Source organism: Orcinus orca, chromosome X (genome assembly GCF_937001465.1).
Source record: "Orcinus orca chromosome X, mOrcOrc1.1, whole genome shotgun sequence".
In the NCBI taxonomy this organism is placed as follows: domain Eukaryota; kingdom Metazoa; phylum Chordata; class Mammalia; order Artiodactyla; family Delphinidae; genus Orcinus; species Orcinus orca.
Genome location: NC_064580.1, coordinates 99,786,419 through 99,807,333, shown reverse-complemented (window position 1 = coordinate 99,807,333; position 20,915 = coordinate 99,786,419). Strand labels below are relative to the sequence as shown.

Here is a 20,915-nt window from a genome sequence, read left to right as displayed (position 1 = left end):
GTGTCAGCAAAGAAATATCAATAAAATGATAAAAAATCATAATAATTATGTTCTTCCAAATGTGCTTTTTATAGTTCTATTAAAAGAATTCTTCCGTTACTGAAAGCTAACTTTGACTACCCATGTGAAATTTTAACAAATTTTTAATCTAAATAAAAGAGGAATAAAAAAATCCATTATAAAAATAGAAGTACGCAGATTCCAGTTATGAGTTTGGAATCTAGATTGTGGAATTGAAAGTTCGGAGGCAGGTTTAGTACAAAGCTTAAAATGAAGAGTTAATAAATCTACATAAAGCACAAAATTACTTTTTAATAATTTGTGTTTTACCCTCTGGCTGTCTTTCAATCTCTATTATGTTCACACTGCACGCTCTGGGTATTGAATAAAAATATACACAGCCCATGCAATGAGCACATCCTAGAGCCAAGTCCAGCTGTGATATAAAGCTCAAAAGGTAGTATCATTTGGTCAAATTTTAACTGTTAAATAAATTTGAAATGATTTATTCTGAAAGTCGAAAATTTGGCCAAAAGACTATACTAAAATCTTAGCACTTGAAGAGACCATATTGAAGTAATCTCTTACCCTCTAGCCATATCCTTTACCCTTTCCCAAACCATACCAGACAGATGAATATCTATTCCAAGTGCATTTCAAAGATATTTGGGAACAACCTGGGATAACTCTTACCAGAATTTACAAACTGTAATAAGAAATGTCTTTGTTTATTACATCCAAATTAAATTCCTTGTTCTGCAGACTAAACCAAAAGTGGTGTCATGGAAAAAAATATTGGACATGAGACTAAGAAAACATGAATTATACCTTATAACTATGTGACAAGTCAGTTAAATTCTCTGTGCCGCAGTTTCTATGCCTGTAAAACAGGGATAATAATAACAAATTTACATATTTATTATGTGAAAGGTTAAGGGACTTTACACATGCAAAAGTAGTCTGTAAACTATAAAAAACAAGCAATTATAATGGATTCTTTCTCTGGAGTAGTAATACTCCAATTCATATCACCATTTTCTCCTCTTCATAGGTCTTATTTTCTAATCCTTTCATCATCTCTGTATCTCTTCTCTGAAATCTTTTCAATCTTTTCTCTTACATCATTATGCAATTCCACCACCCTGAACTAGACCTAAGATTTAATCAATTAGTTGGCTGAGGTCTATTTTTATTACTTATCATTCTTACTTCAATAAACATGCAAACTGCTTGCTTGAGATATAGCTGTGAACAAGACAGATAAGGTCCTGTCTACCATGGAATTTACAATATAGGGACAGGGAGAGAGTCAATAAGGAAGTGAACAAATAAGATAATTTTATATAGTATTAGTGCTGTGAAAAATAAAACAGATAAACATGAGAGGTGAGGGTGAGTAGTTTAGATGGGGTCATCAGGGTAGAATTTTTGAGACAGTGATGTATGACCTGAAACTTGAAGAAAGAGGGGGATTAGTCAGTTGAGGATCTGGGAGAATAGTGTTCCAGAAAGAGCATCAAATGCAAATGGCTTAAGGTGGGTGTGAGCCACTGAGGCTGGGGAATAGTGAATGAGTTGTTTAAGAAAAAGCTAGAGAGAAAAGCCTGGGACCCTATCATTATGGTGTTTGAAGTCATGGTATGATGATAAGAAGGCATTGAATGGTTTTAAAGATGGAATGATGTGTTACAACGAACTAAAAAACCTACCTTCAGAGTTACCCAGTGATTTCTGAATCCTCTCAATACATTCAACTGAGTATCAGATGGGTTTCTTTTACTTTGTAAATGATATGAAAATTGGACTTTAGGATTTTCCTTTCATCTGTGTTTAGTAAGCATTAATTAGTTGTTTATGTGATACTTTGCAATAGAGTAACGACTGACATTAAATTTAGTCAACTTAGAGATCTATGCCATCCGTTTTGTCCTCATTCTCCAGATATGCCAAAAAAGACTGACAAATCAGTCTTGTGCTATTTCCATTTCATAGGAAGTCATGCAAAATGACAGAACCACTCTGTATGTGGATAAAACCATGTTTTATCCTACTTCTCACCTGTCATTCAATGACGAAATGATTGAATGATGTTATATGGATATTTAAAAAAACTAAAGAGGAAAGCCTAAAAGACTACCTTGTTTTTCTCAGGCTGATACAGCTACAGCTAAAAGCCCTGCTGACATCCTCTCCCTTCCCTGACCTGTGCCCCACCTATGAAAAAACAAAGCATTCTTTCAGAGAAAAATGCAATTTACAGTGCAATAAACACTGTGTTTCTCTATTCTAAAAGAAAGACTGCTGTATCATATTGTATTGGGAATAATCAAAATAAATTAATCATCAAGAAAAAACCCCACAAGAATAAAAATTACTATTTGCATTGTTCGCCGGCAGACAAAAATGACAAAATGTGCTCCCAACTGTTAATAGTTTCTGCATAATATTTAGATAGTATTGAAAGAAAACCTGAATTTGATAAGTGAAAATAGAATATCCTCCCAAATGCTTGAAAAGTATACTAGGCACTATGGATTTAGTACTATAATTGTCATGATCATATGTGGAAAACACTTACATGAAATAATTGGGGAAAAATGGAGAATATAATGCCTGCATCTGAACTGATGTACTACTAGTCCCTTGGAGCCAAGGACTGTGGATATTTTAGGGGAACAAAACTTGCCACCCCAAAATGTCTCTTTGGCATGCAGATTATTTCAAGCTGAAAACAATCAAGGCCCAAAAGACTCAGGAAGAAACTTTGACCTTCCCCCTAACTGCCTAAAAGAATTTAGATAGAGGGCCTGTTCCCAGAATAGAGCTATGACCAGAGATAGCTGCAAAGAATATGGGCTCAGTGTGATGGTGGTGGGGGGCAAAGAGGGCCTAGAGATCAGAGTCCATGCTGTGTCTCATTGTTTCTGCCTGGCCCAGTAAATATTTATTTACCAAACATTTTGCTTTTCCATCTCCATGTGAATTGCCTTCCTCCCCTTTGAAGTCCCAAACCACTACCCTCAACATCCTCTTTTGTCTTTAGCTGAAGACAGCATTTAAGGTGGTCTCTTGGGCCATCTCAGGGAGTTAGTTTCCTGAGTATCTCTCATGTACTCAGGAGGTACACATGTTAATAAACTTCTTAACCTGTCTTTTATTATAGGGGGTCTCAGCCAAGAACTCAGAATGGTAGAGGGAAAATTATTTTTCCTTCCTTACACAGACTACACTGTTTTAAGACATCCCTGTCTTGGCACATGCTATTTCTTCTGTCTGGAATGACCTTTGACCCTTTCCATGCTTGGCCATCTCAGAGTCATGACATAGAACACTGCTAGATATCATGTCCTCTGTGAAGCCTGCTCTGACAGTGCCAACCATTCCCTTCTCTACAGTACTTGTGGATCTCATACTTATTCCATCACTGCCTTCGTGCCATTTTATTTTCATTATTTGTCTGCATATCTCTCTCCTCTGTGAGACTGGAAGCAATTAATTAACAACAAATATAACTGAATCTTTTTTGGGTTCCCAACACCTGGCATAGTGCCTGCATACAGTAGGCATTTAGTAAACTATTACTGAACTGAGCAGTGTTAAGCAAACTACCTGCAGATACCTGAAGTTGAGGAAAATAGACATGCTGATTTTAAAACCTTTGTTCATACTGGAAAATGGAAAATAAAAACCTTTGTTCACACTGGAAAATGAGAATCAAAGCATGTTGCCAAAATACTGTTTCTCATCCACAATCACATTTTTAATGACTCTTCTATGTTTGTTTTGTAAAAAAAAAAATCTAGTGACTGATATAGTTCATTCAGAAATAATCGATATTCACCCCTTTTCATAAAAGTGGTTTTTTCATTATTAAATCTGATTTATTGACCTGAAATTGCATAAACCACCACAGCCTTCTGCATTTTTATAATCCTGCCTTTTGCATTCTTATACTACACATTGCATGCACATGCTTTCAACTGTGTTACACTTGGTTGTCTGATTTTAAATAATTCTTCAAGTTTCCCTTTAAACTTTCTTAAGTTCTCCTCACTTTGCCCTTTATACTTTCAAAGTCAGCTTCCAACTAGGGCAGCTTGTTTCCCTAATTCTTTGTCATTCATTCGTGGTTTTGTTTTTTTTCTCTCTCCTTCCTTCTTCTATCTCTCTTGATCCCCTGGTGGCTCCCCTGGGAAGCTGCTGACTGTTTTTCAGGCTTTCCATTGTATTTTCTCATATTCATTATTTTCTCCTCTATGGAGCTATCACCTTCATGCTGTTTTCTTAAGGCACTTTTTTCTTTACATGAGCCCTAATGTATCTATTTTCTTCCATAGTTTGCATTCCTGTCACCACCTGATATTTATATATATTTTTTCCTCTGTTACTTCCTGAGCTTCCTCATACTTCCTTCCTCTCTTTTGTAACTGTTAAGTGGCTTTTTGGCATTCAATAAAACAGGGACTATTGTCACCAGCTCAGAAATTCTTTTGTCTCCCAAAACAATAGAGGTATTAAGTGCTGCCTTTTCTTCCGCTTTTTTTTTTTTTTTTTTTTTGAGGTACGCGGGCCTCTCACTGTTATGGCCTCTCCCGTTGCGGAGCACAGGCTCCGGATGCCCAGGCTCCGGACGCACAGGCTCAGCAGCCATGGCTCACAGGCCCAGCTGCTCTGCGGCATGTGGGATCTTCCCGGACCGGGGCACGAACCCGTGTCCCCTGCATAGGCAGGCAGACTCTCAACCACTGCACCACCAGGGAAGCCCTCTTCCGCTTTTCTATGGGCTGTTTTCATATGTCTTTCGTCTCCAATTACTCACAGTCCCTTCCTGAAAAATGCTGTATTCGAGAATCTACTTTGGGATTATTTGAGCTACCATTCTCTGTTGACTCACCTTCTTCTCAATGTCTGGCCCATACCCGAGCCCCTCAGCCACTCACATCACGACTATGGACTAAGCACAATTAAGAAACTCAGTATTGAGGACTAAAACTTTATTTAGTATGCTCTCACTTTTCATTTATTTCTATAATTATGTTGCCACCAATTTTTAATACTTTCAGTTCTGAGAAAAGAATTACTTCAGAGCCTCTAGCAGTACTTATTTTATTAGCAGGGGCGTGTAACTCTTATCTACAAAGGCTCAAATACCAAAACCTTCAGATCCTATAAGCAGGTGATATGCCAAATTAATAAACCATTAAATAGGAACGACATATCTAATTTTCAAGGATACGATGCTAATCTGATTAAAGTGTGAGGGGGAAGAAAATTAAACGGGAACAATTCAGTGTGTTTAAAAAGAAACAATAGGCCCCAAATGGAGTTACTTGTGCTAAGCTCTATGTCAGCAAACGAAGACTTAATACCTGATCTAACCACAGTTACAACCACCCCCAGGAATGTAGTCTTAATTGGTCAGTTTGGAATTTTCTAGTCAGAACCAATAAAATAATCTGCCACATAGTCTCCTTCCATCCCCATAGGTAGGTTACCTAAGACTGAAATAATCCACTCTTTCCCCCCTTCTGCCTATAAAGGGCTTCCATTTTGTACAACTCCTTGGAGCTCCTTTCTATCTGCTAGATGGGATGTGCTGCCCTACTCATGGATCATTCAATAAAGCCAATTAGATCTTTAAAATGTACTCAGTTGAATTTTGTTTTTTAGCAGGTAGTTCTAGTCATCCTCCTATGTGAATTCAGGAGACTCGTGAGGTGCTATAGATAGTATCCATGCACTTAAAATATGACTTAATGAAAGTTCAGTTACATATAACTTCTCAGAAATGTATCTATTGCCTAAAACAAGGCAAACTCACACTTATCTCCCACTAGCTACATCGATTTTTGAACAATTTCAGCTATTCACTTAGGTAAGCACACGAGCTCCCAAAATGTTTCACTATTGATATAATTAGAATTGTGATATATAGCAAAGAGAATAAGCCACCAAAAACACTGGCTCAAAAATTTAAATCTAAAATCTGCTTTCTTTGCACCTTATAGAGCAGTTATTTCTTGGTTGGTGCCTTGAAGGGTTTTTTTTCTCTGAAAGACTGAAAACTAACAGAAATTTTTTTGTTTCGTTTAGCAGCAAATTGCCTGAAATTGAGCCAGCCCAAGAACATGTAGTTAATAATTGTCAGTCCTTGCAAGTAGCTCTGTATTCTAATTAACTTGCACTTTCATAATTTCTTAGCAAAGTTCCTTTACACTGTGAGGTTTTTCCTGTTAAAACTGATTCATTTTGGTTCTGCAAAGAGGACAGAAACTCAAAGGCTCTCCCCTACCCTGATCCTACCCTGTACTATCTAGGTTAAATCATTCAATTTATCTGTGGTTCATATTTTCATCTTTAAAAACCAAGATGTTAATAAATAATATGTGAAGGCTGACAAAGCATTATGGCAGTGAGAAGTCTGCATTAAAAAACACCAGCACATACATTAAAGAAGACAAAATAGAGAGTCAAAGTAATCAATATTGCTTCATCTTTTTCTAAGACACAAATAAGTAACCTAGCTTCTAGGGCTCTTGTGAACACTAAAAGAGATTTGTTTTTCAGTTGCTCTGTAAACGGCAACAACTGATTTATCCAGAAACATCATTTATATAGAACAAAATTGCACACAGAAAGGAAGCAAAAGTAATATGTTATCACAAAGGTCACATCCACTTCATTAATAATAGCATTGTTTCTCCTTTTAAAAAAATCATGTCTCCTAGTTTCTAAATATTTTCTTAGAAAATGGGTTCTGTTTTGCAAAATTCATTGTTAAATTTCTTTTTCCTGATTTACTCATTAGTAACACCAGTATGCAAAAGTTGGGAGTTAATTATCAAATCATTGTGGTGAGCTAAAATTTATTGTTAACAAGAAAACAAATGTGTGTCAGTGGAAAACTGAAAATTCATGAACAATCCAAGAAATCTTTCTACAAAAAACTAATCTGTTAAAAAATAATTTGCAATTATACCACAATAAAAAAAGAATAAATCAGAAATAATATTAATAGATAGTATATAGGATCTATATAAACATGACTATAAAAATCTACTTATGATCTAAAAGGAGATATACATATGTATATACATGTATGTGTAGATATACATATATTTGTATATATGTATGTAATATTGTTATTGGATTATGTAGTGGACATCAGTTGCTTTTGTCTTTCCAGTATTTTCTCCTCCCTTTTTTTGTTACCAGTGTCTTCCTTCTTTTGAGGAACTCTACTTTCGCTAATCTGTATGGTTCTGTGGAAGCTCCCTCCCCCAACCGGAGGAGGCTACTCTCTCAGGCTGGGTCTGTAATAGTACCTTAGCCTCTTGGTCACTCTAATGATCCTAGGGACCATGATTTGATCCACATAAGTCAATTATAGTCCTTCTCAATTATTCCAAGGTGGAAATTAAGGGAAAGCATTCTCAGTTCTCCTGGATGATCATCTGTAAGGATGGCTCTTTAAAGATGATAATAGTCACATTTCCTGACACATAGAACAGTCTAAGAGAATGAGGATAGCACATGCACAAGAGCTGAAATAAGAAGTAAAACAATGGGGTAAGGAGGTGGTTGTGACACTTTTCAAATTCCAGGATGCCATCAATTCCAAGTCCTGTACTACTCCTTACCTTATTTTAGTTTGGATATATGAGCCACTGAATTTGCCATATTTAGTTAAGGTGGTTGGAATTGTGTTTCTAAAAAAAGAAAATACTAATTTGCATAAAACTAATATGGTTCAATACCCTAAATTACAACATACACTTTTCTAAGTAAACTTGGAACCTAGAAAAAAATGTTATCATTTTGGTATAGTAATCCCACAAACAAAGCAAAACCCAAGAAACAACCATTAAAACGTAAGTAAATACATACAAAAAAATGCAAAAAAAATGCAAAAAAAATGTCCTATTTATTACTCTGAATGGCATCTACCACGTTATATATAAAATACTAACTTGTATATTCCCATGGTAGTTTCAAAGTAAGACATTTGCTCAGGTTTTTAAAAAGTTTTGATATAGATATCACATAGTATTAATGAAAAAAATCAGTTAAAATTCTTCACTTGAATTGTATCTTTTTTTCATGTAAGGTACAGTAATAAGATCTAAGCTATGAAAATGTAGACTTGATATTTCCAAAATTGTATAAATATTAATGCAGTTTATTTTATCACTTCCTGAATGAAGTCTACATCCTGATGGAATGGGATAATATTCTTTTTTAATGACCTGTTTAAATTATCATCTACTGGGAAATAGTTATACTTTGTTCTTGAGAGCAATTTGAACTTTATTGAAAGTTGAAAGTAATTATTGAAAGAAAATTAAGTTTTCCCTTGTTGATCTTATATGGATAACCACTTGCATCTAACCAAGTTTGGAATAACAAGAATTTTTTGTTAATTTCAAAAGCTAATCAATTAGGAAAAAAAACCCTTCAATATAAGAGCTAGTCAGAAAATCACTCTCAATATTTCACTCTCAAATATTCACCAATTCTCAATATTTCAGAATTGGTTCTTCACCTTTATTTATTTATTTAAAAATCTTTATGTGAAACCAGGTTTAATTATTTGGCCACACCTCGAGGGATCTCAGTTCCCTGACCAGGAATTGAACCTGGGCCACGGCAGTGAAAGCGCAGAATCCTAACCACTAGGCAAACCAGGAACTCCCCCATTCTTCATCTTTAAATGAGACTATACTAACCAAAGTCTCCATATCAGAAGAGGTTCCAACAGAGTATAAGGGCCCTGATTTCATGTTCTTAAATATAAGGACTCAGCAAAAGCAGAAAACAGTTTTATGTTAGGAAAAATTATCTGAGTCTATTTGTGAATTTTATATGCCAATGTAGTTAGGTAGCACTTAAGCAGAAAATCTACTACCAATGAACACTTAATCCTTTGAGTTTAAGAAATAAGGAGAAACAGAAAGCACAATATAATAATAGGTGGTGTAACTCAAATGCATAAGGTAGAAGCGTTCTACTTTTGTTTTTCTTTCTTTGAAGAGTCCTACTTTTGAAAGGGGTTGAGAGCTCTCTACTGCCAGGCTGTAAACTACTTGAATGCACAGAATATGCTTTTGTTTTCATTGTATTTAGTATAGGGTCTGGTATCTATTAAGTCTTCAAAAGATGTTTGTTTGACTGCACTGAATATCAAATTCAAATAAGTTTCAATAATTTTTAAAATGTGCATAATTTGTTACCAAAACTGCAGCTGTTAAACATTTGCTCTCAAACTTCACTGTGACATGGCATAGCCTGGGAACACTCTGTGACACTCACCTTCTGTGAAGAATGAGATTGGAGTCTCATAAGATCAATATGTGGATACAATTCTACCTGTGGTCTTGCAAAAGATAAGATGTTATTGACAAAGTCTTTAATGTTCCACTTGCTAATGGACCATCTATGTACTTCCCTCTAGCCAGAGGTCCATGCCATGTAGGAAGCGTCCCTTGATTGTTCCTACTCAGTAATCACTCCTAATGATATTTATGTTTCACCTTTTCATTCAAAGTGAGAGTAAAATATATTTAAGCAGAAACGTAGAGAGTGATGACATCCAATGCTACATTCCATGGTTCAGGGATGTATTATCAACAATCAATTGAAGATAATACTACCTGCATTACTAGGTTGCTAAGATTGTTACCATTAAGAATAGAGGGGCTTCCCTGGTGGCGCAGTGGTTGGGAGTCCGCCTGCCGATGCAGGGGATGCGGGTTTGTGCCCCGGTCCGGGAGGATCCCACGTGCCGCGGAGCGGCTGGGCCCGGGGGCCGTGGCCGCTGAGCCTGCGCGTCCAGAGCCTGTGCTCTGCAGCGGGAGGGGCCGCAGCAGTGAGAGGCCCGCGTACCACAAAAAAAAAAAAAAAAAAAAGAATAGAATATGCATGGAAAATACCTTGCGCATATTAAGGGTTATATAAGTATTTGTTGAATAAAAAATGAATGATAAATTTATATTTTAATTGCACTATTATGATATACCACGTTCACTTCAAATTTCAGTTTTGAGAATCATGGAGTTCTATAAAACAACCTTACTTCCTGGCTTGAGCTTAACCTGTAATACACTTCAAACTTAAGGGCAGGAAGATTGTAAAATATTTGATCATATATGAATCTTCTTACATTTACTAATAATTCTACAAAAATTTTTCCAAGTAGCATTATACAAAGCTCAATATAAAATTAAAATAATCTCAGTCATTTATCACTATTTTTGTCATTGGGTGTACATTTTACCATTACAACATTATAATCTGTGAACAATACATGGCTTAAACATTGTGTTGTTTAGAAGAGTAGATGATATGAGAAAAGTATCTTGCATTTCAAAATACTTAAATTTTGAAACATTACTGCTTTGTTCTACCTTGAGGAGTTTTAACGGTTTCACTGTTCTGAGAGAATTCTCAATCCATTGATTACAATCAGCTGGCCAATCTTCTATCCCAACGAAATCAATCATGGTGACAGTTGCCACTCTGGCCTCCTCCCTGTATTTTCGAAGCATGGAGGAGGACAAGTGAGCACCTGCCTCCAAGATTTTAGATTGGAAATATTTCTTGAACAAATCAGGATTCTTTATACTATGGCAGAATACAACCTTCTGAAAAAGGCTGGGTGGGACTGCCCTAACAGATATGTCCATGCTCTGATCATGTTTTCCTTAAAAAACAAATTCCTCACATAATTTGTAAATGGAATTTAACAATATGTACAATTTAATCATCAGGAAATGGCTTTTAGATGTTTATGTCACATTGTTTATCACAATAGAAATTAATAAAAGTTTGATCAGAATATTCATAGAGCTATTTTTTGTAACAAGAAAAGCCATTTATTTTTCTTTTCACAATAGAAATAATGTACAAAATGAATATTCATTTATGGAGCTGCTCAAGCAAAAGCAAAACCCAAAATATTAAAGATCAGTAAGGATATTAATTCTTCTCTTAGAATATTATTGAAACAGTTGACACATTATTATATAATGTAATGACATAGTATTACATAATGGCCCAAAACATATCACAAATGATCACTTTTAAAGTTGTACAAGAATTCCATTTACAACATATTTGATCTATGTATTTCCTAACCTACAGGCCCAGGGAATATAACATCTCATGCCTCTGCATTTCAATAATGGATAGTGACAGATGCCATTAAATCCCTATTTGAAGATATTAAAACTGATAGACTTTGTCCTTAAATTATGAATTTGTTTATTGTATTGAACTGTCAGGCTATTTTGCTGCTGCCTCTCAACTTGTTCTCAGTACATGGTCAGGAAATGAGTAGGTTCACGTGAGCCCATCTGAGAAGGCACTCCCCATTTCTGAAATTCTGTAAGTAGGCTTGTTTGGAAAAATCAGTGAAACATTCCATTTAATCAGTTATTTCCTTCTACATTAAAAAGACAAAATAATCTATGACTTTGTTATAGAGCCCAGTCAGTTGCTCTAAAACACCATGGGTGCAGATCGATCTTCTTATGATGCTTTCTATCCTAGAAATGTTTCGTATGGCATGAGGAAGAAAGTACCCATCATCCTGTTGGTCTCAAGTCAAATTCCTTTCTTTTTGTTCTTACACTTGCTCTGCCTTAGCCAGTCCTGGCTTTCTTCAATTGCAATTACAATGTCTTTTTAAAAACAAGTTGTCTTGCTCAGGTTCTCAGCTTTTTGGGTTGTCTACGGCTGGTTACCCCTCCAGATCTCAGTGTGAGTTAACATCTTCATTTTCCTTCTCTTGTCTTACACCTTCCAACAGCTCTGTAAGGTGTCACCAATCTCCAGAAGTTTGGGAATGAGGCATAAAATTTGGATCATGCTCTTATTTTGCCAGAACAATGATTAAACACACACACACACACACACACACACACACACACAGAAAATGAGTAGAGGTTTAAATTGTTTTTACTTCTACACCCTGAAATAATTGAGGCCATTTTCAAAAGAAATAATCTACTTTTGAATTTGGCCTTAATTTTAAAATACACTTAGTTAGAGATGCCTGTGGATTAATATTTCAGCACATTGTCAAGTGATTCCATATGTCTTTTATTTTTCCTCTTTCCACTTCCCCCCTTTTAGTCAAAAGTATTTGAAGTTTAAGTGTTTTGTAAATCAAGGGGTAGAATAGTCTACTATGAGTGGCAGAATAAAACAGATTGATTTAAAATTCACGAGCAGTATATTTGAAAAGACAGATTCTCAGTGATTTACTTACAACTCTATTTTCAGCTCCTATCAGTTTTCAGCTGTTCATATCTCTGATTTAATGCTTTATGTAGTTGCTTTAGTACATTTACAGATTTAAATGTACAGGAGTATGTATTTCTGAAAAAAATGCACTGAAAGTTTAAAATTTCAATGGGACTACCTGTAAGGTTAGTAGAGATTTCTTAGTACTTGGAATTCACTTGGAATATTTTCCTAAAAGGACTTCAATTTTCCGTTTCATGCCTAACCGTGCAAAAATTACGGGGAAACCCCTTATAGCAATGTTTACACCATCCTAAGCAAAGTTATAATACGGAGAAAATTAATACCCTCAGTTCTAAATTTCATAATTTGCTTTCATTGCAGCAATCATTTATGATAAAACATCTATTATAGCTCCTATTTCTTCTGTTTTTCATTCAACTATTCTTTATAAAATCTTGACTTCTCTCCCTCTCATCCCCTCCCACTATGACCATGACCACCACTAACAACACTGACAGCAGACAGGTGAACTTGCAGCTGGTTTTAAATACATCCTGGCATTTCTACCAAAAAAAAAAATCTGTCTCTGTTTAATGATGCACCAAATGTAAATGAACTAAGTAGCAACTTAAAAGTTGTTAATATTTGATCTTGTATTTCATATCTACTATATTAAGAAGGCTCAGAATTATTTGTGGATATTACACCACAATTTTAAAGGACAGAATAAATATTAGACCACTAAATTTTTTCTCTTGTTCCTCAGATTCTTTTTAGACTAGATCTACCTCCAACTTCTCCAGTTAATGGAGTGGAGGATCCATGTGCATTATCAAAAGTGATGTATAATCCATTCTGATGGTTTGGGCCGCTTTCTCCACTCTCTGCGATAGGAAAAACTGCCAAGGCAAGTGGGCCTACAGCCTTGAACCAGCTAGATTCACAGAAGACATCTCAGCTTCTTTGAGGTGGTACAGTTCCTTGTGCAGGTGCTACAACTTTACTCCAGAGAGCATGATCTCTCCTTTTAGGTGATTAGAACTGGGAACAAGAGCAAGCTTTATGATATCAGAATGGGTAACAGGCCTCAGTTGTGAGAAGTGACAAAGGAGACCAGTGCATAGTATCCAGGCTTCCCAGCTGAGCTGTCTGAAGCCTTGGTTACCTGTAGCATAATGGTAGTTTTCACACTCTGAAAATACGTAATGCCAGCTTCTCCTGAAAGAGTCCCCCACCATTCTAGGGTTGCATCATTATCAGAAGGAATGAAAATATGGTCTTAATCCAGTTAGGAATAAAGGACACTTGCTAGGAAAAGTTTCAAGTCAACACAACAAATATTTGCTGGTTTGGGTTAACTTACCTGCAAGAAATGTTCTTTTTTTGTGACAGAGAAGCACATGATCCCAAACCAGTTACAACTATGTCCCTGGAAACATTGGTGATGGAAGTGACATTTCTGTAGAAGTTAGAGCAGGGAACGAACTTTAGAGATCCTTTACATAGTCCTTAGTAGAGTACCTTGCACAAAGTAATCTCACAATAAATAACCGATGAATGGATGCATCCAGTTCATGCCCTCTTTTTACAGATGAAGGAAATAAAGCCAAAGGGAAGAAGTAATTTACTCAATGACATAAAGTTGACCAGTGGCAGAGCCAGGATGAGAGACCAGAATTTCCAAATCCTTAGTGATTATTCTCTCTACCATACTCTTCTTTGTATTCAGTCATTTCCACTGTTGATTGATCAGCAGTGAACTATAATCATATCCATCCCTAGAAATTTGTCCATGTGACCTCATGCCTGCAAGGCCCTTTAGCAGAGCAGTAGCTTAAACTAGGCTTAACAGCTCTAGTCCACATCCATTTATCTCTCTGAATTCCAACACTGCTTATTGCCTGTACCACATATTTAGAATTTTAATACAAAGAATTATGGATTATTTTGCAATGATTTCACATGTATTTCTTTTGTCATTAATAAGTTTGCATGCTCCTCTGGGTAATGGACATTTGCTTATACTTCTTTCACATATGTCAGCATGTAACTCTTAGGTTTGTATGGGTACAGAAGAGATCGAATAAACATGTAACTTAGAATCCAAATTGGTACACTCTTGAGAGTCAAAGAAAGTATTCATATTTGCTTGATAAGTGTAAACTGTGACTATTCTGGACAAACGAATGTATGACCTCCCTAACAGCAGTTGACTTGCTCAACATATGTTCAATTAGACTCATTCACCAATGATTGTATAATCATCCAACTATGGGATACTGTTTATAGTTTACCTTATTACACTGAGTGGAATTATTTCTAAAGTAGTAATCACTGAAAAATCATGAATATTGTGGAATTCTATTTGCTGAATACGTATATGTATGTGTTATTTGTTTACAAGTTATTATGACTATTTCCACAAAATATTCATTTGTTGCCTTAAAGTTGTAAGGATAAAGTTAAGTGCAAAACTTCTGCTGGTCCAGTTTTAATCATTCCAATATTGAAAATGTGGCTAAGAGTGGGAAAAATGGCATTCTCTTTATTTTCCTGATGGTAAAATATGAAATCTCATGATTTCATGTGGGGTAGGTCAGGCAGGGTGCTGTGAGGAGCTATGGACAAAAAGGCCTAAATTTGAAGTTTAAAAATAGATTTAAATTTAAACACTCTATTCAACTATATCAAGACACATCATGATCTAAAATTTCTTTTGGGATAAAACATGGAGACATTAATAAAGGAAACGAGTGAAGTCCACAATAAATTTATATACCAAAAATGACTAAAATTTTATAGCATTTACCCATCATACTATATACTAACTTAATGAAAAAAATCTTTACATTCATTTGTTAAGAAATAAACAAGTTTTTTGATACAATTTTCATTTTCATACATATAAATATGTATTTTTCTCTTCAGATATGTAACAAAGGTTCAGACATCCCAGACAGAACAGTCCATAGATTCAATTTATTAATATTGCCAAATTAGAGGTTTAATGATAAAAATTCCCTGCAGCAGAATGAATTTTAAGCACTTGAACAATGGCAGTTACACCATCTGCTCCGGATAGAAATTTGTTGTCTTGACAGTAATAAAGGACAAATAGGCAAAACAGATACATCAAGCCAACAAGAGAGTAAATGCAACAAGGGAAGAAGCATTTCCTAGATAAATTGCTTTTTCTTTTGAATACTACATTCTATACTAAATAATACTTCACTCAACTATAAGTAGATGTTTATCAAAGAGAATTCATATTCATAATCTTTATCACAAAAATCATTCTATATTATGAGAGAATCTAAACAATCATACTTTGCCATTCCTCATTCCATTAATTTCCTAAATGAAATTAAAGTACACAAACAGGAAAATAAAACACAAAAATAATCACATGGGAAACAAAACAGCATGTTGCCCTTAGGAAAAATACTGAGAACAGACATTATGTTGACAGATTCTCACCCACCCACACGGACTTCCAAGACAAGCCCCTAGACTACATTATTTTAAGAAATTGTTTTAAAAATCTATTTAAAAGACTGTCTTCCCACATCCTGTAATCAGTGTAATATGTGTGTATATGGCTGAGGAGGAATAGGGGAGTGTTCAAATAGCATTTGTTCTACATTAAAATAATAAGGGGAAAAATAAAATTCTGTATCATTATAACACATTAATTCACAAAGTTAGATCATATAAATATCTTGCCATATGTCTAAGAAAGAAGATATTTACTTTCATTTTTAAAAAAGAGGCCAATTTTTGGAACCTCAAGACAAGGAAATTTACATAGAGGCACATGGCCCATTTTCTACTTTCATTTCATATCACTCACATACTTGATGTTCAAACTTCTTTTATCTTTGGTTCAATGGTGGCAATAAAGATGATAGTTTGAAAGATAGTTGAAAGAAAGAAATTAAAAAATATATACTGTATAAAAAGTCTATTCCTTATCAATTGTCAGAAAAAATGTGTCATAGTTTTTATTTCATTTTGTATTTCAATCAACAAGGATTTATTTAGTGCGATATATATTTTTCACTGATATATTTCATCTCAATTGTCTGAAAATAATAATAAGCTGCAAGTTGTGTATACTATATTACAATGTTGGCCTAATTGTCAGAACATAGCTATGACCTGAGGTTAGACCTATGAGCCCAACGTCCTTTCTGGCTGAAGGCCCTAAAGACATTTCCTGGGAAGGCAAGTTTACCATCCACAATGTTAACACAAAAAAAGTGTGAGGTCTTACTTCAAAATAATTATTTTCACTTAAATAACTTATCATGAATTCATCTCTCACAAACTAATCTTTTCTTGATTTTAAATGAGTTTTCAGTCTATGTTTTATTTGCCACATAAAACAGTGCCATGTTTTGTATGGTACTAAAACTAGGGTATTCAACTTTCTAGATCTTGTCTTCAAGTCCTGGTTATAAGAATTAATGAATGACTTCATAGGTAACTTACATGAATTTTTCCATCAGTAATTATTTATTGAGCTTCTACTTTATGCAAGGTAAGGGGCTAGGTGCTGCAGTAAGTACTAAGATGTATGAGAAGATAGGGTCTTTGCTTTCAAAGAGTTTACAACTTAGCCAATAATTTACCGACATAAATGAGTACAAAAAATGGGAAACTAGTTATTGCCAAACTGTGTGATAGAGGGAGAGGTTCAAGGGGGACTTGAGTATTCAAAGGTATTATGAAGGAAAGAAGGGGCTAGGAATGGGTCTTGAGCGTAGATCTAAATTACAAGAAATAATTGGGAAAGAAATTCTGTCAGCACTAGATTTAAATAGACTGTTAAACTATCTACAGGGAATGAAGAGGCAGGGGAAGGTTAGTTTGTCAGAAAGCTGGTAAGAATGTGGGGCAAATAAAATACACAAGAGCCAAAATCTGTAAGACAATTATAATCTATTTTTGTCACATCAAAAGGAGAAAACAACTTATCTCTCCTATCCTAACACTTAATGAGCAATTTGCCAGTGAATATAAATGAATTTATCTTGTAATATAATCACCATGACAATCTTAGATCATTCCAGTAGTGTCAAGCTTATTTTATGGACTAGGACACTGAGTCTAAGAGGGTTAATGTGAATTGCTAAGAGCTACACAGCTAGCAATTATGATGATAATAAGCAATAACGGTGATAACATTTATTGAGTACCTGCTATTAAGCTGATTCAAACATAGTCACTTATCTAGTAGTAGCAGATACTGAGCTGCTTGATTTGTTTCTCCACCTCCTCACTTTTCTTAGGCAGGGTCCCAGGACTCAGGAGATATGTACCCACCTGCATGCAGGAGTAGCCCACAGCATGACTCTCCCAGCTTTGTGGAGGGATTTGCTTTGGCACTGCTCGATGCCCAGTTGGTCAAGGAGGAGCCCAGTGGGTCACTTGCCAGTGCTGTTGACAGTGGAGCTAGGGTTGGGATGCTGTGTTTTGTGCCGAAGAACCAGCTTGAAGGAGGGTGTGGATGGGAGACCTGAAACATCTCAGGATCCATTGCTTCATTCCCTCGGCATGGCTACCGCATACATGGGTCAGCTTCAGGTGAAGGAATTGTGAGTTTAGAATCAGGCAGGTCTGGGTTCAGAATCCAGGCTCTGACACTCACTAGCTATGGAACCTTGGAAACTCATTAAAGCCCTCTTGGCCTATGTTTCCTCATATGTGACAGTTGCGAGAGTTAGAAGAAATAACTTGTAGAGTCCAGTCCAGTAGGTGACATTAGTAGATGTTCAATCAATAATAGCTATTGTCACAACTAAACGCCTCCTATGTAACCAATGGCAATTCTCTTTTTCTTTTTCAAATTACATTTGTGAGGAAGTTAGTTAAACATTTTTAGATTTTTTTTTGTTAATAATTCCATATTTTTCTACTTGTCTTATAATTTTCCCTTACAAAAGCCAAGTTGCTTTATACCTAATTGTTTATGTTGGCTTAAATGCTGAATATGACTATTTAAAATTGCCTAAAGTTTCTTGATGAGAATTTGTAGATCACTACTCTGAAATTATGTAAAAGACAAAGACACATGTTTCCTGTGTATCTGGAAGGAACTCACATGCTCCCAAATGTACAAAACAGAAAACTATCCATTTGATGTGCCTCCCATTTTTTCTCCTGGTTATGGCTAAAAATTTGTCACCTCAAGCAGCCATTGGCAAATAATCATTATTACTTCTTTTTCATTATTTGCTTCATGAAGTCATTGATAAAATTCTATGAACCAAGCACTACTCTAAATGTAGAGTGTTCCTATTTAAAAAAAGCCTTTTTCTATACCCCTTCTAGTTTTGCCCTAGCCTATTATGCTGCCTTACCAAATGATGCCCCCTTGGGTGCTCAGCCATCCTGGAATTTGAAAAATGGTCTGGCCTTAAGTGCACAGGACTGGATTAACTCTAACCATTGCTATGTGAATCACCATTATCATCTCATCAACATGGCTCCATTGACAAAATCGATTAATCAATGAAAAAATAAAACAGTACATTGTATACACATTGTGAATATTCACTTTTAGGAGATAATGCCAACTTTTTTCCCCTAGTAGTTGTACAGTGTATACTTCTGCCAGTAATGCATAAGAAATCTATTTGATTCACATTCCCTCAAATGCTTGGTTCTTTTAAACTTTAAAGATTTTATCAATACAGGAGATATAAAATGTTCCATTTCCTTCTTGCCTGCCCTCCCTGAATAAGGAAGGTTCATTACCAAAGTTGAGGTTTAGAACTTTTCTTACACACCTGAAAGAGAATGGAATCAAATACGAGAACTTTCTCAGCAAAATGAGAACTACTGGTGATATTCTAGGCCTTTGTTGGTGAAATGTTTTTAAAAATGAAGAGGAAGAAAACAATTTAAAAGTAAGCAATACCTAATTTAAGAGTAGAGAAAAAGTGCACTCCCAAATTTAAAGTGTACAATGACGCTTATCTATGAATGATAAAGAACGTATTTTCCTGCCTAAAATTCTAGAATAATGGCAAATTGAAGAGAAAAATATGAATTCACACTTGTTTCTATTTTTCCAACAAAGGAGACTTATTTCCAAACTGTTGGTTAACCTGTTAGAATATAGATACTGTTTTCAATGTGCAGACTATTTGATGGATATAAATACAAAAAGGTGGAAAATAACATGTGACAAACTGTTTATTAATTATGTGTTCTAATAGTTCACATTTTCTTTAGAAGACTATTCATTTATGAAGTTGTCATCCCATTTAGTTCATCATGTAGAAAAATATGTGTTCATTATTCCACAATTTTGAAAAGCACTTGCAGTTTCCTAGAGTAATTATTTTATATGTAAGTATGATTGCAACAGCCTTAATGCTAAATTATAATATTACTTCCAGTATGTATACTCATCAAAATGCAATGCTGTAGTAGAGATAATTCACCTAAAAGAAATTTAGTCAAGGTTTTTATTAATATTTCATCAGTGGTAGCCATTCTATCCCTATCTATGATGATGTGTCATTATTGTCTAACCATGTCCCAGTAAAATTATGTATGTGCCTAGCATTAATTGCAACAATATCATTCAATGCCTCTTGTTTTTGTGGAAGAGGAGCATGTCTAAACAAACAAAAGTTCCTTAATATAAAGATATGAAGATTAAAAAAAAGAAATCCTGCTTTTCTTAAGCATAAGATAGATACTACTTAAATACTGCTCCTAAAAGGAGACCAAACTCACACTATTTAAATATTTGCTTCAATTTTTGGATATATGAAGCATTAGAGAAACATTTCTGCTGAAAAGTTAACTACTGGCATTATTAAAATCTTGATATTCTAAGTCATGACTAATTGATGCAGACCAGTGAACCAAATTGTTTTCAGAATCCAACAAGCATTCACATTTTTACCTTCATTCTTCAGTGTCGTGAGGGTGAGCTACTGGGTACTGCACTCTTTAAGAAGCAGATCTATAAACTTTACTTTCAGACTGGCACTATGATCTAATGATAAGGTACTTTATCCATGGTCAATACAGATTTTTCTCAAGGTAACTATATATTGGACAGAAAAGCAAAATGTCTCTCTTTTGCTTGCTTTTACTAATATCCTTCTCAAAAATTTAATCGATCAACCAGCAAATATTTATGCATATAAGATACTTATGTAGAAGATACTTACGTGAATGCCCCGGTAAGGTGTAAAAAAGACAAATAGACTGCTTAATGAAATGGAAGAGATAATTATGGCAAATTTGTGTACAATTCATCCCAGTTTGTAAGCTCACTTCCTGAAGATTCTGAAAGGCTGAAATGCAGGCTTCATTGATTCCTCCCCTTTGTACCTGTATAATCTTTATTGCTCAGAGCACATGATTTGGCTTTTTGTAACATTCTTCCTTTTTTGTTTGTTTTTCCATAATTAGTCTTATCTCACCAATAGGATTATAAGCAACCTGAGATGTCATAGATCCTAGCTAAGAGTTATCTGCAACGCCCACAGTTCCTGGCATAGTGCTCATCACATAGTAATTCTCCATAATTATTTTGGTTAATTAATCTAATATTTAAGGGTATATTATCCAGATAACTTAGTCCACTCATTCTTTATTCTAACTGCTGGGGACTCAAGTGGGAGGAAAAAAGATAAAATTCACTG

The 20,915-nt window shown here is 35.1% G+C and overlaps 1 protein-coding gene, 1 non-coding gene and 1 pseudogene across 2 annotated transcripts in view; all 3 read right to left on the bottom strand.

Annotated features, from left to right (window-relative positions):
• LOC125962944 (ferritin light chain-like) overlaps positions 1-17,785 on the bottom strand; it is a 35,964-nt pseudogene extending 18,179 nt beyond the window's left edge.
• The window catches only part of HTR2C (5-hydroxytryptamine receptor 2C), a 231,387-nt gene that overhangs the window by 192,657 nt on the left and 17,815 nt on the right, over positions 1-20,915 (bottom strand). The window lies entirely within an intron of this gene.
• Positions 17,560-17,688, bottom strand: LOC117198178 (small nucleolar RNA SNORA35). Its single transcript, XR_004479202.1, has one exon. It is a non-coding gene; the product is annotated as a small nucleolar RNA SNORA35 (small nucleolar RNA).